A 23,184-nucleotide genomic window follows, 5' to 3' on the forward strand; every position below is an offset into this window, starting at 1 on the left:
TTCATTCCAAGAATGCAGCTGATTAGCACTTATAGAATGACAATGGGCCAAATTGTAGTGACAGCGTGCACCAAATAATTTGCCAGTGAAGATCGCTGAGGACAAGGGTTCTACACCAAAGCTGAAAGATGTGGCTTTTCTAAAAGATAAGTTGAAGGATTGCAGCGTTGGGTGGAGGAGGAGGTGCAAGGTGGTGTGACCCAAGAAGGCTTGTTGCTAAGTTCTCCATTTCTGAAGGGCTTCCTTGCGGGGTATGTGGTGGCCTAGCTCTGAGCCTTAGCTGTCCCAGGTTTTGCTTTTGTTGCCTGCCTCGGGATCTATTCAGCTCAGAACTATGCTGTTCCGAACGTCGAGCAAACTATCTCTGATTAGCTCTTTCAAGAAAAGGTGACCAGACTAGCAAAGCACCCCAGATATTGCAGCTCTCATGCTGTTAACCTTAAATAATCGGCACAATAAAATAGGTGCACACCTTCTTAGTGAGAAAATGATAGGCTATTTTATTGTTGACTTGGAAAGGTGTTTGACAACTCAGCCGGTCTGCACACACAATACGAATTAGGAGGCTTAGTTTGCAGGTCAACACTGGAACAAAGGAGCCTTTAAATTTCCGTTCCTGACCTGAAGACTCTTAAGATATAGTTGTTTTATTTTAATAGTTGATGTATGAAGAAAAAGTTGGCTTTATTTCAGCAGAAATCTCTCATAATGGAAAGTGTACATTACTTCAACTGGTTTCCAAAGTTCAAGTTGTTGATGATGGTTTTTCTTAAATTCTAAAGTATCTGATTTGCAAAGCAGATGAATGTGGGTCTGCTTCAGCCAGCTTTGTACTCTGCTTCTCAATGCTACGAGGTCTCTGCTGCAGTGTTTTCGTATGGGAACATAACTTCTGTCACCTAGTTGATTGAGAATATGGTCTGTAAGAGGCTGCAAATAAGAAACCCTCCTTCTCTATACTCGGCAAGTGTTTTGGTACCTTTACTTTATTGTAGCATTGAAGTTTCGGGTCGAATTTAAAAGTCTTTAGTTTGAAGTCTTTAAGGTTTTGGACTTACTGTATTAAGTTTGGCCCAGAATTATCACAACTATCTGCATGCTTACCAAACAAAGAGTACAGTACCAAAGGTCGAATTTTCTATAAAATGTGCTGTTCCTTTCTTGCCCTGCTTAATAAAGTATGTAGAGAACTTGCTAGTGACCGCATGTGGTGTGCCTTCTTCTGCATCGGACTAAGGCAAGGCATTCAGCATTAGTCTTAGCACCATGCTGGAGAAAATAAGATAACTGACGGCGTTTTCACTGTACAGTTAAAAGTCAGATTTCAACATAGAAATAAAAAGTACTATTTAATGTTTATTGCTATATTAGCACAAATCTTGATTGCAGAAAGGGCCAATGTCTCTTCGCAAAGCTGCGCGCATACTGAAACTGTGGAGTCCACGATTGTCTCAACCTTATATGAACTTATTTTGACTTGTATTTATTTTGGTTGTCTACATACTTACATATTAGTGTGCCACCTCCTCTGATATGTCTGTAAAACGTATGTTTTGTCCCAAATTTTTGTCCTGAATTTTGACCTTCTGTCCTGAATTTTTGTCCTGAATTTTGACCCTTTGTCCTGAATTTTTACACTGACCGTCCTGAATTTGCACCCATGCCAGTTGGTCACCCTATCCAAGGCTACAGCCACAACCCCCTGCTTTCAGCATGGGGTTAAGCTACGCTGCAGTGCGCCCTCCACTACAAGGTCAAGGCGCTCCTCGTCTTCCAAGAGCTTAAGGGCCTCCACCACCATCCCCTCACTGGACAAAGTCGCCAACATAATGGTAAGCCCACGAAAGGTATCACCACAACAGGGCAAAGTATGGCGATCCTCAACAAGATACGCCTAAGCACAGAAAAACGCTAGTTACCAGCCACAAAAACGCTGTCTAATGAGGTGCCAGCCACCATGTCACTAAGACAAAATGGTGGCTGACACCTCAGAATGCCCAGTTATAAACTTCTTGGGTGACAGAAGTAGCCCAAAAAAAGCACACACCCTCGAGCAGTCATCAGACTGCTCCACTTCCCCAAACTACCCGGGTCAAAGACCTCCTTGGTCGGGTGTCCCTCAAATCCCCATTTAAGGCCCTCTAGGAAAGGCAGGGCGGAAGCCGCGAGGCCAGCAGCAATGAGACAAGCAGGCGCAAGCAAGATAAGAGATGGCTAGAGATGGAAGTGGCTGGGGCTGGAATGCCCCTTGGCGTGCCTTTATCAGCTCTGTGATTCATCTACTTGAGTAATTATTGCTTCGGCTTCATCTTCCTCTGTACTTGCAGCTAATTCGGGAGTTTGCCTGCTCCAGCACACACATACGCAATCTCCTCCATTCGTTCTCCTCCTCCCTCTCGCTGCCAATTAATTTCAATTATATTTCAGTGGCATGACAAGTCAAGCAAGCAGGGCCAAAAAGTAAATACATCAGTTATGTGAAATAATACAGTAATTGCAGTATTTATCCTGTTCAGCATTCGTGATTATGTCTAGCGGATTAGGGTTCATTTCTGCGTGCTCGTCTCTAACCTGGTGACATGAAGAATCACATTTTGAAGCGATTTTCTTTGGTTTTACCAGAGCGGAAACTGATTTGTTTTTTTCTACTCCGTGGCTTTGTTTTTGCATATGTGTCTTTTTCTGAGAAGATGTTAAATCTAACCTTTGATTTGTCTGAGCGAAACAGTAAGCCTGTTTGGGCCTGTCAAATAACTGGCCTGCCAACTAAAAAAAAAAGCATTTGCAATGCAATAGGTCTCGTATTTTCGTAATTTGTCCTATTGGTATTGTAAATGACAATCAATCAATCAATCAATCAGTGACACTTATAAAGCGCGCTACATACCCGTAGGGTCTCAAGGCGCTGGGGGGGGCGGGGGGGGGGGGGGGGGGGGGTGCCGCTACTGCTCGAACAGCCAGGTCTTCAGCTTCTTCCTGAAGGAGAGGTGGTCTTGGGTCAGGCGTAGGTCGGTCGGGAGGGAGTTCCAGGTCTTGGCGGCCAGGTAGGAGAAGGACCTTCCTCCTGTAGTCGCTCTTCGGATGCGGGGGACGGCGGCGAGGGCGTGGTTGGCTGATCGGAGGTGGCGTTTGGGAGCGTAGAAGTTGACTCGGCTGTTGAGGTAGCTCGGGCCTTGGTCGTGTAGGGCTTTGTGTGCGTGGGTGAGGAGGCGGAAGGTGATTCTTTTGTTGACGGGAAGCCAGTGGAGGTCTCTCAGATGTCCGGAGATGTGGCTGGTTCGTGGGATGTCGAGGATGAGTCTGGCTGAGGCGTTCTGGATCCGCTGGAGTCTCTTCTGGAGCTTGGCGGTGGTACCGGCGTAGAGGGCGTTGCCGTAGTCCAGTCGGCTGGTGACGAGGGCCTGGGTGACGGTCTTCCTGGTCTCGGTGGGGATCCACCAGAAGATCTTCCGTAGCATGCGTAGGATGTTGAAGCACGCCGAGGAGACGTTGTTGACTTGCCTGGTCATGGAGAGGGAGGAGTCCAGGATGAAGCCTAGGTTGCGTGCATGGTCTGTCGGTTTGGGTGCGGTGCCCAGGGCGGGAGGCCACCAGGAGTCGTCCCAGGCGGAGGGTGAGGAGCCCAGGATGAGGACCTCCGTCTTGTCCGAGTTCAGTTTCAGGCGGCTGGTCGTCATCCACTCGGCTACCTCTTTCATCCCTTCGTGCAGGTTGGCTCTGGCGGCGGCGGGGTCGTTGGTCAGGGAGAGGATCAGTTGGGTGTCGTCGGCGTAGGAGATTATGCTGAGGTTGTGTTTGCGTACGATGGCCGCGAGGGGGCTCATGTAGACGTTGAAGAGGGTGGGGCTCAGGGATGATCCTTGGGGGACGCCGCAGATGACTTCGGAGGTCTCTGACTTGTACGGTGGTAGGCGGACTCTCTGTGTTCTTCCGTCGAGGAAGGAGATGATCCATTCCAGCGCCTTGTCCTGGATTCCGATGTTGCTGAGGCGCCGTACTAGGGTGCGGTGGCAGACCGTGTCGAATGCCGCCGAGAGGTCTAGGAGGATGAGGGCCGCTGTTTCTCCATTGTCCATCAGGGCTCGGATGTCATCGGTGGCGGCGATGAGGGCGGTCTCGGTGCTGTGATTGGCTCGGAAGCCGGACTGAGAGGGGTCGAGCGATCCGTTCGTCTCGAGGAAGGCGGCCATCTGCTTGTTGACGGTCTTCTCGATGACTTTGGCTGGAAACGGGAGGAGCGAGATGGGGCGGTAATTCTTGAGGTCGGTGGGGTCCGCTGTTGGTTTCTTGAGTAGAGCGCTGAGTTCGGCGTGTTTCCAGCTCTCAGGGAAGATGGTGGTGTCGAAGGATGTGTTGATGATGTCTCGCAGGTGGGGTGCGATGACAGCGTCGGCCTTGTTGAAGACGTGGTGAGGGCAGGGGTCGGTCGGTGATCCGGAGTGGATGGAGTTCATCGTGCGGATGGTGTCTTCGGTGCTGATCGGGGTCCAGGCGTGGAGGGTGGTGGTGGGGGGAGGTTGTTCGGTCATGGTGTGCGTTGGTTGGTTGTTGAAGCTGTTGTGTATGTCCGCGATCTTGTTGTGGAAGTATGAAGCAAGGGAGTTGCAGAGGTCTTGCGATGGGGTGATGTCGTTGTTTCCTGCGCTGGGGTTGGAAAGCTCTTTCACGATGTTGAAGAGTTCCTTGCAGTTGTGTGCGTTGTTGTCCAACCGGTCCTTGAATGCTGTTTTCTTGGCGGCGCGGATCAGCTGGTGGTGTTTCCGGGTGGCAAGTTTGAAGGAGGTCCTGTTGTCCGGTGTTGGTTCCCTTCTCCAGACTTTCTCGAGGGCTCGGCAGTTCTTCTTGGAGCTCTTGAGTTCGTTCGTGAACCATGGGGCCTTCTTGCTGCCGGGTCTGCTGGGCGGGGTCTTCAGTGGGGCGAGTTCGTCCGCGCAGTTGCTGATCCACTTCGTGAGGTTGTCGGCGGCCTGGCTGGGGTTCGCTGAGCTGGCAGGAGGGTGCTGGCTCAGGGAGGTGGCGAGCTGGTCTGCTGTGATCTTGCTCCAGCTTCTGCAATAATAAAAATGCCTTTTATTATTGCAGTTTTTTAAACACATAAATGGAAGGCATTGCAATTTACAATGCCAATAGCTTAAAATCTCGCAAACGTGAGACCTATTGCATTGCAAATGCTTTTTTTTCATGTAATCATGCATTGCACCGTCCCATTATTTATTTGTGCTGTGTTGGTGAAACTTGGTCAGAATCACATTTGCTTCACAATAACCACAACCGTTGACATTGCCAGTGCTTTCTTAAAATGTTGCAGAGTGAAAAAAAAGACATGAAGCTGCTGCTGTACCCAACAAAGTATGCATTGTTTAAGGATACGGCAATAGCAGCAGCGGTTCGGTGACAGGTAAAAGGGGAAGGATGCGTGTGCTTCTGCGTCACTATAAACAAACAGGTCCAGTTAGCTGCATATCCCATGAAAGCGAGAATGTGACGTAAGCTTAGCGCCCCCACTAGAAAATTAAATTCAACAAGCTGGAAAAAATACATTTCGGAATAATGAATCGGAAACGTGGTGCAGGATCTGTGGGAGTCTGTTGACAGAACAGCTGAATGCAGGGGTGCGAATGCCATCCACAGGGTGACTGTCTTTCATCACTCTACACTTCTGTCTCTTGACCTCACTTGCGCTTTCTTTCCATCCCTGCTTTCTCCCTTTGTCACTGTTCTCCTTTCACTTAATCTTCCATTCTCCCCTTTCCGCCTTCCTATCGCGGGTTTTGGCTCAACCTCTTGCGATTCTGGTCAAATAACTTAATTTAACATACTTAAGGTCTTTTGTAAGGTAACAGGTTCTCATGTAATGCGCTCCAGTAACTTCCGGTTGGGTTCGCACTATATAAAACTGCAAAATAAAAAAAAGCAAGACAATACTAGATAGCACACTGTTCGAGTGTTTTTTAGTACTAGGACTTTGTTTTCACCATTCAAGGTGGTAAAGCCCCTTGCAAAGAATTGCATAGTTTATAATCAAATGCGAATGTCGGTATTGGAACTTGCGGCCACTGGTCGAATTTCTCCACCTTACATATTTATCTGCATCCATGGGCTAAAGTGTGCGTCTCCGTGAATACATTTTTCTGCAAATACCACTTCTTGTGATGTTAGATATTGCAAAAAAAGATATATTTTTTTCAATTTGCGAACTTGGAGGCAAAAAGTGGAGCGCCCAATAATGATTTTGTTTTGCGAGGGCAGCCGTTGTTTGGAGGTGTTATTTTAGTGGCAGGTACACACAAGTTCGCAGCCTCATCCATAGGAGGAGTCTTCACAATGTGCAAAGCTGACACTTCACTTTTCACTAGCCGATTCCTGTGTCTACAAGCGACAGGTGTCACCCAGCCTAATGTGCAGTGGGTAAATTGTTCAGCTTGGAACCTGAACATATGAGCACTTCTAAACTTGGCGCAGGCACTTCAAGAAGACGTCTTGTGGTTTAGGGCAAATCTGTGTGCCTCCAATTGTCTTAGGTGTAATGTGAATATGCCAATTTTTTTTCATATTTTACATGTTCGTAAAACAATCATTATTGGAACTCATCACCTGCTCCGCGCACAACTCCCTACCCACTCCTCTGTCTTTGCGAGGCTCCTTCTGCTACAAAAATCTCTGGAAAGAGATGACGGCTCCTTGTAGCCGAAGCAACATATATCAAACACCTAATATACTAAAAGCAAGTTATAATGTGTCTGGATTTTCAAGATTTAAACAACCGTCATTCTGCACTTATTTAAAACAAGCTCAGAAACGGTAACCCAGCTTGGTAATCAAAGCGCTCGCAAAGGGTGTGGGGTCTGAGGAACTTGAGTAGTCAGACTGCGGGGAAGTGACCGGGAAACTTTGGAGGGCGGGACCGGCGACAGAAAGCTGAACCAATCGCAGCTGTCGGCAACTCAGCGTGAGGCAAGAACTGAAACAAGCGTGGTGAAAGCAAGTGGGGGTAAAATAATTAAATAAACAAGCGCGGTGAAAGCAAATTGCATGGCTATATGATTAAATAAACAAGCCAGCGGGGAGGGAGTGAAATCGCGCGGCGGGAGCGCTCAAAAGTGAAGAGATTCTGTGCGCGTGCCCACCTGCTGTCCGGGGGCTAGCTGATAGAGACGCCGTGAGCGTGCCAGCCCTACGCGGGGACAGGGTTGTGCACACGTACTGAGTGCACATCTCCTGTCCCCTTCAGCCAAGAACCCAACGACAATAGGTCTTGCCAAGGGGACAGCGCATGCGCTGCATCGCTAGGCGAGACCTAAAAATGTTACCATGTAAGGGTGCAGGGCCTTGGAGGGAGTGGAGCCATGTGCCAAGAAGTACCTAATTGGCTCTCTTGTCACCCTTCCCTCCACAAAGCCTCGTCTCCAAAAATGAATGGGAAAAAGGCTTGCTGAGACTGGTGCCGATATCCAAGGCTGTTTTCACACCCCTTAATGACCATCCCTTGTTCAAAAACTTCAAAGATTGAGCTGGAAGCCCACCGTTCCCAGTGGTTTCAAGCTTGTTTTTCCTGCCACCATGTGATACAGGTGCCTCACCTGGTGACCGTGTGAAGGGAGCCCATATCATGTGACTCACAGTAGGACAATGTAAGTTGGCTGGTCTGCAGTGGCGGCTGCCATGTCTCACGGGTGTGAAGTGGGCGTGGAGGTCACGGGTGAGTTGCGTGGGGTGGTTGCGATTGCAGGAGTATAATTTAAAAAAATCTTATCTTGCCACCGGGTCCAGCGTCTCTGCCCCTGTTCTCATGCCCCTGACTACAGGAACAGGAAGCAGGCAGCCAGGCTCCCTCTCCTAAGCCAATCACCGTGCTGCAATGTAGCATTGTGATTGGTCTGAGCGCTGTGACACGGCACTTAGCCAGGGGCCGCAGGGGTGGGCATGTTCTCCATGCAGGCTGTAATGCTCAGAGGGGCAACCAAACAGTCATTGCGCACTTAGGAGTAGGCAAATCAATCCTCCCCTGCCCTGCTCCAAGAGCAGAGCAGCCCCGCCCATCCACCCGCCCGTTAAGCAGCACAAACATAAAATGATAATAACTAAAAGTTATAATAAATTTTCTTTTTTTTTTTTTGCTTCTCGCACTGCTTGAAATCAGTGGGGTTATGCTCCTCCACCATAGCGGAGGAGCTGCCACTGCTGGTATGACTTAAATTAACTTAAATATAACATGTGATAGCACTTAAAAAATTATAACCACTCATGACAGCACAACCCCTCCAGTTTGCAAGCATGCCTACATAAAGGATTAGCATGACCCAGCTCTGTGATACATTGATTTTTACATTTCGTGCACACTATTCTGCCATAGGGTTGATGAACATCAGGTCAACTCTAGTGCTGGAATCAGAATGTCTGTGCTCAGATCCAGGGCTGGGCGGGCCTATAGGGCAATCTGGCAGTGCCAGAGCTACTGGACCACCAGGTCAGTGTGTGAACCGTTTTTTAATATTTTTTTACATTTTGAGGGCCTGCTTATCTTCTGCTTTACTGGGCTTTACTTGCTTTTGCCACAAGTATTGCCTATAGCAAGCACAAAGGCATGTACTTAGCTATCGGATTCCCTAACAGGGCCCACTTTTATTTTGGTGCCTCTACGTTTCTTCCTGTGCTAGTTTGAAGTTGCTCAGATCAAGGCATAGCTTGTGCTGATTTTAGGTAATCTCTGGGGCTGAAACCAAGTCTCCGCTAGAGCTGAGATCAAGTCGTCTACGGCTGACATCAGGTCTTCTCTAGTTTTGAGATCAAGTTTTCTTTGGTGCTGAGGCCAGTTTATCTTTATTGCTGAGGTCAGATAGTCCCTAGTGCGAGACCAGATCAGTTTGCTTCGGGTGCTGATGTAAGGCTGTCTTTAGTGCTGAGGTCAGGTATTCTTTAATGTAGAGATGATGTCATTTGTAATGCTGCCATCAAGTTGCCTGTAGTACTGGTATAAGCCTGTCTCTGTTCCTGAGATCAAGTCGTCTATCCTGCTTATATCAGGTCGTCGCTAGTTCTAACATCAAGTCATCTATAGTATTGAGATGGGCGGCCTCTTTGTCTCAGATCTGGTAGTTTCTGGTGCTGGCCTGAAACAAATCAAAGGTAGTTAGTAAATTATATACAAATTCAGACACACAGTAATTCTGTGCTGTAGGGATGGTACACACTAAGCCTTGAGAAAGATACGAAATTGTGAAACACACTGGAGATATCCATTTGAGGTTTTGTGTATTATTATTGCACAATTGCACTTTGTAATTACACTGACAAAGTAAAAAAAGAACTGGAGAGATGCTGTGCTCCTGAACATAGTCATTCGAGTAGCGTATAATACAGGCTACTTTGCCTCAACGCCCTTAACGTCTACCAGTTTCTCTAAAGTCTCTAGAAACTGACGGGCACAATTTCAAATAGTTTCTGGGCAAACATTGATCTTTTCGAGTGCTAATGAAAAATTCAGCTAACTTCTAGAGCTTCAATGCCACCAATCTTGACTTCTTTCTAGCTCCCAGAAATGAATGAGTCTCCAAGTGACAGGAGATTAGATGTTTTGAATTCCATGGTAATAGTGAGTTGGTTGGGTGCCGCTGGCAGAGGTTCTTCTTGTTCCTGGACTTTGACCCTGACTTTGGCGCTTTTAACGTATTTGCCAGCACTTGTGTCCTGAAGGCTTGGGCTCTGGGATTTCGCCGCAGTGAGAGGGACGGTACTGCGAGGACCAGCAGCCCCGTAACCACGCACAGCTGAGTCCCTCTTCCCGCCCCCTGCCTGATTGCCCTGAAGAGTACTGAAGAGTGCTTTACCTCTCGCGGCCCCCGCTTCGCGGGAGCCGCTCGCAGAGGTTGTTCTTGTTCCTGGACTTTGACCCTAACATTGGTGCTTTTAACGTATTTGCCAGCACTTGTGTCCTGAAGGCTTGGGCTCTGGGATTTCTCCGCAGTGAGAGGGACGGGACTGCGAGGACCAGCAGCCCCGTAACCACGCACAGCTGAGTACCTCTTCCCGTCCCCTGCCTGATTGCCCTGAAGAGTACTTTACCTCTCCCGGCCCCCGCTTCGCGCGGGGCCGCTCGCAGAGGTTGTTCTTGTTCCTAGACTTTGGCGCTTTTAACGTATTTGCCAGCACTTGTGTCCTGAAGGCTTGGGCTCTGGGATTTCACCGCAGTGAGAGGGACGGGACTGCGAGGACCAGCAGCCCCGTAACCACGCACAGCTGAGTGCCTCTTCCCGCCCCCTGCCTGATTAGATATAACTAACCCAGATCTCCGCTGCGCGGGACACACGCGGGCGCGCGCCAGGAAAAGCCCGGGACAAGGGCGGGACCGTCTGAGGCCGATTGAGGCTGGGCTGGGCCACCCCCCTAAGCTCCAGATCCATTTCGTGAGACTTGATGTTTTAATGGTTTAATATTTTTACAAAGTACTGGTTTTAGGGTAACTACATGTTTAAAATTAGATCTGGCTTATTATTTAATATTTATTATTTACTTGTGATAAGCGTGGCTCAAATCCACCCGAGTGACTTACCGCACTCACCTATAGTAATTCTGTAAGAAGTCAGCCGGACAGTGGAGAAGAATAAACAGAGTATTTTATTAGGCCACAAACTCCCATATGAGAGGGCCCTGTCCGACCATCACCCCAAAGAGTGCGTCGAGAGGACTGACTCTCTTCATCACAGCAGTACATTATAATGCAACACAGTTCATTAGGGTACGCCCCTTCTGGAAAATTACTGAAACCCAGACAGGGGAACAATGTCCTCATACAGTAGGCATCTGCACCTGCAAGGGATACATCGCTATCTTTACTCAAGGCCGTGGAGCTAGACTTCAGCGTCTCTGGGCATGAGAACATTACTGATAACGAGACTTGTTAGTTTCGGCCACAGTAAGCTGAGAAACGAAAACTGCTGTCTTAGTGAAATTCTCTATTCCTACGGGAGGGGCAGATGAGCGAGTGCGACTCGCAGACACAGAGTGATACACAAAATGAAGGCACACAAGCTAAGCTAAGGAACTAGTGTCGTCACACATATATTCGAATAATCAGGTAATAAGAGGAAAAATACACACACGTGCACATATACGTACTTCATCAGTTAGTCATATGATGCTAACTCACATATGAAAATAGGAATGGTTGGGGCATCGAAAAGTGAATTCTATCAGACCCTCCTTTTAGCATCATTGGCTAACTGCAGCCATGCATTTATTTGCCAAAGGTAGCGCCTTTACATCCATTTTAAGGGCAGGACATCATATTTATTCAAAAACATCATCTGCAATAAACATCATCCAATGTGCATCAGGAATGTCAGTAATGATAGAGGCAGTATATTGACCTGACACCTTCTTTCGTGGTCGCAAATTCGTAGCACACATAGAGCAACATGGGGGAAGGCAGTATATGCAAAGGCAACACGTCAGTATTATGCTCACCACTCCAACTAAACCCATCAATATTTTCCATCCCCAGGAGGAGAAAGCACCCCAAAGCCACCCCTGCAAGGACCATGTCCCGTTATCCTGATGGAGTTCAGTCGCTAACCTATGAAGTTTCTGTACTGCCAAGTTAACAGTCGGAGCTGAGTCTGGAATATATACACAACAAGACGTCCCGATGACGCGACAGGCCCCGCCCCTATCTGCCAGGATGACGTCAAGCACCATCCTGTTCCGAATCGTGAATAATCTCATAGCCTGAATCTCAATGGACATGTTAGTCGTAATGTCAGCTTCAGTAAGGACTACCTTCTCCATCACCCTGGACAGTCGTCGGATGGCCCTACTATTAAATATCGGACCCCAGAAAGGCAGATGGCCCTTAGAAAAATCAGTCCATTGTTGTAGAGAAGTGTCCGTCTGGTCAACGTCATCTACCTGAAGTTCCTGAAGTTCCCTCCTTTTACGCTGCTCTTGTGGACTGGGAAACCTACGATGAGTCTTGTGATAGTCGGAGGGTGCCACATATACAGGAGGAATCATATATGCTAAATAACATACCCCACCCCAACCTTCAGGCAACCATAAGTATACATTATCTCCACACACAAAATAGATACTGGGGGAGTAACCAAAGAGGGGCTGAGAGGCAAGCGTATTAATGCCGTCACGTTACAAGAACTATTACCAACCTTGATGGGGCCCCTATCCTCTATACAAAAGAATGGTGGCTGACCCACTACAGCCAAAGGTATCAGAGACTTAACACTGTCATTTCCCTTTGGTGGGTGTCTATAAGACAAGGAGGAATTCAGTTGTAGAAAACTTTCCCTAACTTTGTCAGTGTCATTTGGAATTAAAAACCGGCCCACCTTTTTTTCCCACGTCTCTATAAATGTCTGATCAAAACGTCCGTCAGTATATATCCGTCCAAGAGAAGAGGGAGGCAGAGGACGTACTCGCATTGTCATTGTCGATCCCCTATTCTGCAGTCGGGGAGTCAGAGAATCTGGCTGCTGAAAATATTTGACAAGACCTATGAGAGTATACCACCCCACACAAATATTCACAGGTGTCAAAGGAAGCGCTAGAAATCTATCCTTCTTGTAGGCAGCAGAAGGTAAGAGCCCACAAACCCAACAATCCGTAAGGTTGGTGGTGGCATGAGCATGGTGCAAAGTCTTTATAAAAACATTTTCTTTGTAACCTCGTCTAAGCATTCGTTCACCATAATCTACAGTAACCATGTTATGTTCAGGAACAGCAGTAGGTGTTGGTGCAAACACATGAACGGGATAGACTTTATCCAAGAAAAACAATATACCAAGAGTCACTAGGAAAGCAATGAGCACAATAATAAGGAGCACTATTTTTCCCTTCCGGGAAAGGGCCAACCAGGGAGAATCAGGCAAGGGTCTCGGAGGAGCCGCAAAGGGCTGCTCCTCATCAGGGATGGGGCGGCCAAAAGGGTACATATTTAAAATTGCAAAAATGTATCAAAAAATGGAAAAACACTTCTAAAAAAATAGTCCCAGACTATCCACTGAAACCGGCCAGAGGGGTTCTTCAACCCTAAAAAGGGATCTTCTCCCTGTGTCCTTCAAAGCCTCACAGGCAGGCTTTTACCGTCCATACCTTAATCCCACGTCGCTTGACACACAGCAATTGAAACAGAGGAGCACTTAATCTGGGCCCACACCACTCTATAGTCTCATAGAACACAATCTTCGGCTAAACACCAGGGCTCTTACAAGTCCATCCCTACCACTAAATCTTCGTTATATCAGAATGTCCACTAAGCCCTTCTTCCAGTGTTTAGTCCATTACACTTGTCACTTTTTCTGGGGCCGCAGATTATAGCGAGTGCTCCCTCGCACTTCGGGGTCAGTGAACAAAACAGGTGTATCTATGGCAGGTACTGAACTCTCTGACGCCTCTTCACTAGTAGCAACGGGAGTAACAGAGCTCTTTGAAGCACTTTGTTCTGCACGTGACTTTGAGTTTTCCTTGTCACGTTGCTCCTCTCCCCTCAATGAAGCATCCGAGAGGGGAACATATCTGGGTATTTGCTCATGTTCCTCGTCAGCAATGCCTTCTCTCACCCATTGGTCGTAGGGTAACGGTAGCGGGACTTTCTTCACGTGCGATGCATGCGTCCACGCCTTCCTACCTTCCACTCGAAGTGCGGTACGTGTAGTGAGGAGCACCTGTCGAGGCTCCGACCACCTGGGCTCCAGACAGGATTTCCGTTGGTATTTTCTTACGACGACCCAGTCCCCTGGGTGGATGGAATGTCCAGGCCCCTCCGGCAACGGCTTCAGGGTGTCTGCTACCTGCTGATGAATAGAACGAAGATCTTTAGTCAAAGCATACAAGTAGTCTATCAACAGAGGGTACTGTATTTCAGAGAAACATTTAGGCCTGGGTACTCCCCAAACGTTGGCTGGGCGGCCAAATATCACTTCGTGAGGGGAGACACCCGTTTTGGAGTTTACAGTTACTCTCGTAGAAAGCAAGGCTAAAGGAAGGGCATCTGGCCAACGGAGTCCTGTACTCTCCTGTATTTTGGCCATCTTCAATTTTAACGTTCCGTTAAATCGTTCCACAAGTCCTGCGGCCTGAGGATGTTGGGCCACATGGAACTTTTGGGAAATCTGTAAGCCTTTACATATCTGCTTCATCAATTCAGCATTAAAGGACGTGCCATTATCACTCCAGATCACCCTAGGCAATCCGAAGCGAGAAAAGTATTCCTTAATCAGCATTTTTGCAGTAGAAATGGCTGTACAATCTTTTGTTGGAAATGCCTCCACCCATCTACTGAAAGCGCATACAACCACCAAGACGTATTTGAGATTGTTGACCCTTTCCATTTCAATATAATCCATCTGAATCACCTCAAAAGGGAAAGAGGGAGGTGCAAAATTTCCCACTGGGACAGGGGTACCCTTTCCTGGATTGTGCCTCAAACATACCATGCACTGTAGAACCAAGTGAGTCGCCACTTTAGAGATATTTTTATTGCTCCACACTGGGTCCAACAGCTTGCATATACCCTTGGCGCTAATATGTGCAGGCCCATGAGCCATCGTTACCACTGGAAGGACATATGCATTCGGAAGTAACCACCGTCTCTTATCGGTCACATCGGTCCAACATTCATCAGCATCCAATCGCCCCCCACCATCCTTCCATGTCCTCAGTTCATCTTCAGTCGCTTTCTCTTGTATATTTTTCATACTCTGTACAGTATCTGCAAACATGTTAACGTCTGGCACCCATCTAGCTGGGCCTGCCACAAACATCCGTGGTAATTTTTCCCGAGCAGTCTCTTTTGCCGTTTGGTCTGCAAAGGCATTGCCTCGTCCCACATCATCCACTATTGTCTTGTGTGCGCTACACTTTATCACAGCCAGTCGCTTGGGTAACGTCAATGCTGTTAACAGTCGTAATATCAGCGGACCATGCTGTATGCGTTGTCCATGTGAAGTCAGAAATCCCCGTTCTGCCCATAGTCGCCCATAATTATGAGCCACGCCAAAGGCGTATTGGCTGTCAGTATAAATGTTCACGTCCAGTCCTTCACTCAGTTCACATGCTCTCAGTAAAGCTATAATTTCTGCAGCTTGGGCCGAATTGTAAGGTATTCTAGAGGTCTCCACTACCGTCTGTAATGTCGTTATTGCATATGCTGCTGTCGATGTACCATCTGCAAGTTTGAAACAAGACCCATCCACATACAACTCCCCGTCCGGTTCGTCTAAGGGCTTGTCCGTCAGATCCACCCTCCCCTTTGTCTCTTCTTCTCTCCGAAACAAACAGTCGTGTATGTCATCGTCCTTTGTATCCGTGGGGATAGGTAACAATGTGGCAGGATTCAGTGTAGCACACCTTTTTATCGTCACATGGGGTGCAAAGAGGGTCATCTCATAGCCGGTAAGACGAGCACTCGTTAAATGCTGCGTCTGTGTTCTGTTTAGTAAAATGTCCACAGCATGCGGTACCATTACTGTGAGGTCTGAACCCAATACGAGCCCTGCCGATTGTCTTATAGAGACCGCAGCAGCCGCCGTGGCTCTCAGACAGCTCGGCAGCGCTCTTGCCACATTGTCGAGCATCGCAGAAAAGTAAGCGCAGGGTCTCTGTTTCCCTCCGAAACATTGTGTTAAGACAGACAACGCGCAACCTTGCGCCTCGTGTACATAAAGAACAAAAGGCTTCTGGTAATCAGGTGTTCCCAGAACGGGTGCAGAACATAAAGCGGTTTTTAGTGACTCAAACGCTTCCTGACATGCAGGGGTCCAGGGTAGGGGTTCTCGCAATTCTTTGGTAGTCAGATACAATAGGGGTTTTGTTAGTAACGCATAATTAGGTATCCACTGGCGACTATACGATGTTATGCCCAAGAATGCGCGTACCTCTCGCTGCGTGTTAGGTACCTTCATATTAGTTATCGCTTTTATGCGCTCTGGCGTCAATCTCCTCCCCACTTTCGAAAGGAGGTGGCCTAGGTAGGTAACCTCCGTTCGACAATATTGAAATTTTGGAAGGGACACCTTATGCCCCCTCTTTGCCAAATGATGAAGTAATTTTATTGTAGCATCCCGACAACCCTTCTCGTCGTCCGATGCAATCAGGATATCATCCACGTACTGCAACATAACGTTGCCAGGTGGAAGTTCCAATTCATCCAATTGTGCCTTCAGTGCTTGACTATATATGCTCGGACTTTCAGTGTAACCTTGGGAAATTCTTTTAAACCTAAAGCTTCGGCCAGCCAATGAGAATCCGAATAGATAACGGCTGTCTTCATGTACTGGGATACTGAAGAAAGCATTCTTCAGGTCCAGAACAGAAAAATATTTAGCAGATGGGGGAATCATTGTCAATATCGTAGTGATGTCCGAGACCACCGGGTATTGTGGCTCCACTACTCTATTCACATGGCGCAAATCAATCACAAACCTATATACATCAGGAGTATTATCTGTAGCATTAGGCGACCGTCTTTTAAGGATCGGCAGTATGGGGCTGTTACATATGTTCGAATCCGTCTCTTCCACTACACCTGACCGAATCAAATCTTGTATTATTTGCAACAGGGCTTTCTCTCCCTCCCAAGGAATTCTGTACTGTGGTACCCTTGGTAATTTCGCTCCCACCTTAACCTTTATTGTCACTGGGGCGATATCCATTTTACCCACATCCGTATCATTGGTAGCCCACAAGCTGTCGGGTATCCCATCAAATTCAGGTGGTAGTGGGTCATCTTTAGAGAAACATTGTAGTGGGCGAGCAACAGTCGGGCCTAGCGTAGGGTACACGCCGTCCGGAGAACAATAAATGGTGGCGTGCAACCTCTTCAATAAGTCTAAACCCAGTAAATTTTCTCCACAATTTGAGGTCAATAAAAACGGCGAATCAACAGTGAAAGGACCAATCGTTAATGTAAGAGGTTTGGAAATAGGGCTAATCACCGGGGTACCTGAAAAACCCACAGAGATATTGTTCTTTCCAGACAGAGCCGCCCCGGGGACCCGAGAATGAGCCACTGAACTTTTCGTTGCACCCGTATCCACTAGAAATTTTTGCTGAGACCCCAATAAGTCTGCCTCGACATAGGGTCCCCTCTGATCAACTTCCACAGGCACTGGTCCCTCGCTCTGCCCTACGCTGTCCTAGTTATGGGAGAACCCTGTCAGATCGTCTACGGAGTAATCATCATTATAGTACTGACCACCGCCCCTTTGCAGCTGTTGCCTGTCTGCACCATTGTCGAAGTAATTACCTCGTGCCTCCCGCCTCCATCTGACCGCGCATTCTGTCTCCCGGAATCACCACCTCCTCTTCTTCGTCCTCGCCCTGAACCGGCATTCGACTGAAACAGAGGGCAATCCCTCCACCAATGCCCCTCTTGCTTACACTTCGCACACTGATTCGGTCCCAATCTTTCCCTACTTTCACCTCTGCCATAGCCGCCACCACCACGTCCTGGAGCCGCACCTCTCACTCGGCCCCCCGACACTTGCTGTAACAAAACTCTAGTCTTCAAATCCTTAGCCTTCTTTTCCTGCTTGTCCTTGCTCTCATTTTCTCTGTGTTCATAATATTGAGCCATGCTGAGAATACCAGAGGGAGAGGACGTCGTCCACGTACTCTCCGACGCTTGCAATCTTGCCGAAATTTCAGGCAACAAGTTCATGACAAACCTATTAACAAAGAGTCGCAACCCTCCATCCTGTGACACATCCTGCCCACTGAAATCCATAAACGTCTCCTCAAACCTCGTGAAGAAGTCCGAGACTGCCTCATCCTTTTTCTGCTTACAAACCGTCAACTTGTCCCAGTCTACCTTCTTCGGGGGAATGAGAGCGTGCATGTATTTTATTATGCGCCCCGGCAATGCCAAAATCTCAGCTTTCGGCTTTTCTCCTGGCTTACGTTCCTTATCCCAATCCTGTAACTCCTGCCACGTACCACCCAGTTCTTCTGAATGATCTGTGCCCTTTACCTGGCGCCATACATCGACCGGGACCAGGAGCCCAAAAAACAGTTCAACATCAGCTAAAGTCATTACAGTGGAAGAAGCAGCTTCCGTCAACTCTTTATAATACGCAGTCGGGTTCTTTCTAGAGTCCGGCAACTGGGCCTTTAAAGCCAGTACCTCACTTCTCTTCCATGGTGTATACACCCACTGCTCCTGGAAATGTGCATCTACCCTGTTCCTGGTGACAGCCTTCGTGACCGGATCTACCATCTCGGGCATCTCGGGATGAAAGATAGGGTGCACTTCACGCATTGGATGTATACCTGGAAAATGGGGTACACCTGCTGAGGGTAATTCATTCCTATACTGTAATAAAGCACGTAGACTGCGCATCACCTCCTTCACCCCAGTATTCGTTCTGTAGGCTCCGTTCTGTATATCTCGTAAAGTCGCCGGAGCCACACCTCCATACCCCTGCTCCCATAACGTTATTAATACATTTGACATGTGCCACAAAGCGTGCTGTTGCATCAAAGGCTCAAAATCTTTCATTGTAGACCAAATGTCTTCAAACGAATAAATGTTATTCCTACCCCACTGGCATGCCTGGTTGGCCACTATACTTTTCTCATCCAAACCAACCGTAGAACGCGTAAGCAACTTCCGTACCTGTGAGAGCAGTCCACTACCTGCGCCTCGACTCGGCATTGACATCTCCTGACTAGGGGTGGTGCTAGCTGAAACGGTAGGGAGTGCTAGAGAAAATTGGGAGGGAGCGGGTGAAGTGGTCTGGAGCAAAGAAACGAGGGGTGTCGAGGGCGGGGAAGCAGAAATCGCTGCGCCATGTTGGTGCGGGGCACTTGCCAATGGACCTGGATCCCCACTAGCAGAGGCGGGAGCTGGCAGAGAGGGATACAATGACTGCGGAGCATAAGGAGGAGGGGGTCGAGTACTCAAAATGTCTTCCATCTCATCCTGTTCATCCTCTCGTACTACATAACTTTTATTTTCTTTCAACCTGCAAAACCTATCTGCGCGCTCCAAACGCTGCTCATTCTCATTCTTGGTATGTTCTCTCGCTTTCTGCCCCATTGTCTGCGCGGACTTTTTAAAAGCCTCTTTCTCTTCTCTCAACTTACGTTTCCTGGCTTCCTTTTGCCACACTCTTAAAGAATCAAACATGCTTTGACGGCTACTCCTAGCAAACAATTTGTCCTGTAAATAGTCCAATTTAGCTTCTTCAAAAGAACCCGTCAAAGGCCACTGCAAATCCACATTGTCAGCGGTGTATCGATGCCATAAAGTGCCAAACAAAATCGGGGGCAATCCATGCTTGATATACATATCAAAGCTTGGAGTGCCCTCAGGGGGTGCAGGTTGGCTCTCAGCCAGCCTGGAATCTGAGGGGCGACAACAACATCCAAAACATCGTAACTTACTGAAACACGGCATCTCTACCTTGGTGTGAAATAAAACACTCCTCCACAAACTTCGTTACCTTGAATCGCTAGCTCGAGCTCATTTACACACACATAATATGCATTAGGACACACATACACATATAAAATTCTTCCAAAACACGTGTTACCAAATGGGACAAGGCCCGTCGACCAAGTCCTGGGGAACCTGGACCCTACCGCAGACCGAACAGTACACTAACTGTTCTGAGGATGGAGAACACATCCGCTCCCCGTGCGGCACTATGGATCGCTGCGCACTTTACCACAGGAGACCCAGGGCCCACCTCCACTGAACCACCACTCAAGGAGTTCAGGGTGAGTTCCGGAGTCCACCCGTAATGAGCCACGCCTTCACCACAGTACCACCCGGTCGGATTACTACAAACTATATATCCAAATATCCTCCCAACCTCGTCAAGTCTGTCAGAGCGCCTGCTCGCACTCTGAGTTCCCCGGAGCACACTAGCCCCAGGAGCACACCGGCTCCTCAAACCACCGGAGACACCCTAGTCTCCCGAAACACTTCAGTTCCTTAAACAATCACAGGTGGACCACTCACCTTCCGTAGGCGGTACCGACCTCTACCGTTCTCCACCTCCGGCTGCCAGGACCAACACGGTCAGCTTCGAGTTCCGCCTTCTGGACCCCGGCGTAAGATCCGAACCGGGACCTCTCCCGATCAGCAGGGTGGGGCAGCGCTGCGAGAACCAAGCTCGGCATCAGATGGGTACCCGGGCCCACCGTGCCGACCAGCGGGTCCCCGGTCTTCTGCTACCCACCTACGGGTGAGAAAGATCTCTATCGCGGGGTCCCTATTCGGGCGCCATCTGATAAGCGTGGCTCAAATCCACCCGAGTGACTTACCGCACTCACCTATAGTAATTCTGTAAGAAGTCAGCCGGACAGTGGAGAAGAATAAACAGAGTATTTTATTAGGCCACAAACTCCCATATGAGAGGGCCCTGTCCAACCATCACCCCAAAGAGTGCGTCGAGAGGACTGACTCTCTTCATCACAGCAGTACATTATAATGCAACACAGTTCATTAGGGTACGCCCCTTCTGGAAAATTACTGAAACCCAGACAGGGGAACAATGTCCTCATACAGTAGGCATCTGCACCTGCAAGGGATACATCGCTATCTTTACTCAAGGCCGTGGAGCTAGGCTTCAGCGTCTCTGGGCATGAGAACATTACTGATAACGAGACTTGTTAGTTTTGGCCACAGTAAGCTGAGAAACGAAAACTGCTGTCTTAGTGAAATTCTCTATTCCTACGGGAGGGTCAGATGAGCGAGTGCGACTCGCAGACACAGAGAGATACGCAAAATGGAGGCACACAAGCTAAGCTAAGGAACTAGTGTCGTCACACATATATTCGAATAATCAGGTAATAAGAGGAAAAATACACACACGTGCACATATACGTACTTCATCAGTTAGTCATATGATGCTAACTCACATATGAAAATAGGGATGGTTGGGGCATCGAAAAGTGAATTCTATCACTTGGTTAATATTTCTTATACCTGCTCGTTTTTATCATCATCTTAATTTTTTGAGCACTTTAGCCAAATGGCACTTCGATCTGGGAAAGGAAGAAAGGCTATGCCCAGTACTATTGGGGGGTCAGTGACTGGTACGCTCGACCAGTTTATTACTAGGGCGGCAGTTGTATTGGAACACGAGATTGGCTTAACCGAGAAACGTTTATCTCTAGACCCCATATTTTCCAAACGTTCATCCTTGGGCACCATTAGGTCTGCGCTTACACCGGACCAGCATTTAGCTAAGCAGGCCATGGGTGATGTGAGCCCCAGAACAAGTTTACTATCGGTAGACTCTGATGGATCTGTTGCTCCCACGCCTCTAAATATGTCTATAGAGAATCTTCCTTCCATAGAAATCAGGTGGGGGAATACAACAGTGCTATCTTCACCTAGTCTCCCCAGTACAAACACAAATCAGATCACTGAGCCAAAAGCGAGTAAAGGAACTATGGCTCAGCAAACATTGGGAAAAGAAAGCGAGGAGGAGGCCCCCAAAAGGAAAGAACAGCGAAAATAACTAAAACCTCTAGGCAGACTTCCTCCTTAACTAGTAATGAGTACTTCCCTAACTCCACTGTGGACATAAGTTCCCAAAAGTCTGATCAACCGTCTGCTCAACTAGTTGCTAAACGACCAAATGATGTTCTTTTTGATCAAATAGAACAACTAGTGACCAACAACAAGACCAGGATCCTGGTCCCAGTATCAATGCTAAGGACTGCCTTCCAAAAGTAGTTAACATTGTGGGTAGCGATAAAAATAGGAAAACTTTTCTCAGTCCCGCGCGTCCCTCTGAACTGAGCAATCCTTCATACCCTATTAGGGTGGGTGATAAAGTGTTGGGTAGGGAGGAAGGTAACCACTGCGTAATCAGTGATCGGGCAGATGAGACGATGAAAAAAGGGATTAATGCCCAAGGTAAAGAGGGTGGGAAAAAGCATCTCCCCCGTATCAACCTACCTCCTGAATCTGTCCCGTATACGGTGATTTTGGCAGGAGTCCCGGGGATTAATGTAGACAAGGTGGAATCTCATAGAGAGCTGAAAAATAAGGTTATACACTGGCTCAACAGGAATAAGTCACTCCCAGCCTACACAAATGCAGAAATTGTACACGTAAGGAGGGTGAGCTGGGTGGGTTGTAGACAAAAAGATATAGAGGGAGATTGCATAATTGTAAATTTCAGAGATCCTAGGGTGGTCAGGTTTATTTGCTATGAAGCAGGGATAGGAGGGGTGGGGGACATTCAATAATTAGGTCTAAATTATTTTTATACGCGAGTATCCACCTCCCAAATAAGCTACCCCCACTATGGTCAAGAAAAGAGACCATATAGACAGAATCTTGAAGGTAGAACTGAGTTCTATCCCCCCTGGCCAATCGCTATGAAATACTTGCGGGGTTGGAAGGGGTAGTCTTGCAATGGTACCTAAAACACATGAGCAGATTGCTTTGAAGTGACCTCCCCTCATTGACTCATCTTTATTTATTTATTTATTGATGTAAGATTTTTATATAGCGCTGGCCAGACCCGAAGGTATCGGAGAGTTTTACAACATTAGTAGCGAGGAAATAACACAATTTAACACTAGTATACACATTGACTTGTGACGAATCGGAGGTCTCAGAGCGCTGTACAGCATTAATAGCAAGGAAAGCACATAATATAGCAGAAATATACACAATGACATATAAGACAAATAAAGAGGTCACTCTGTGTGGGCTACCACACAGCTGTAGGTTTTTTAAAACCGTACACAGGGGAAGAATACGTGATGGATTGCTAATTAAAAAAAGAAAAACAAGTAGAGCGAAAGTGCTTTTTTAAGTCGGGTAGGCTTGTGTTAATGTGCTGCAAACAATAAATACATAAAAATAAAATATTCTTTTTTTTAAAAATGGTGTTGTAAAGGGCAATGTAGAAGCGAATGGAGTAATGGGGAGTTTGGTGGGAAAATGGAATATCAGGACATGAGGTAGAGTAACATTTTGGACAAGGAAGAATAACATGAGCCAGATAACACAGAGCATGGGGGAGGAAGGCAGTTTGGCACATGAGAAGTGCACAAGAGACGGCTTACTCTATGAGGGAGATATCAAAATGAGGGACAATTATTTGGTAGGGGAGGAGAAGGACATGACGGGGTATGTCTAATGGTTTAGTAGCGTTTACAAATTGTAATGTCATGTTGGGCTTTGTATGACTTTGTGAGGGGTTTTCC

General features: G+C 47.6%; 1 protein-coding gene and 1 pseudogene across 1 annotated transcript in view; both read left to right on the plus strand.

The window, feature by feature from the left end:
* LOC147692233 (SLC35A4 upstream open reading frame protein pseudogene) overlaps positions 1–8,694 on the plus strand; it is a 61,248-nt pseudogene extending 52,554 nt beyond the window's left edge.
* LOC147692232 (neurexin-2-like) overlaps positions 1–23,184 on the plus strand; it is a 1,848,214-nt gene that overhangs the window by 279,648 nt on the left and 1,545,382 nt on the right. The gene's annotated exons all lie outside the window — the stretch shown is intronic.

This window comes from Lissotriton vulgaris, chromosome 9, assembly GCF_964263255.1.
Source record: "Lissotriton vulgaris chromosome 9, aLisVul1.2, whole genome shotgun sequence".
NCBI lineage: Eukaryota > Metazoa > Chordata > Amphibia > Caudata > Salamandridae > Lissotriton > Lissotriton vulgaris.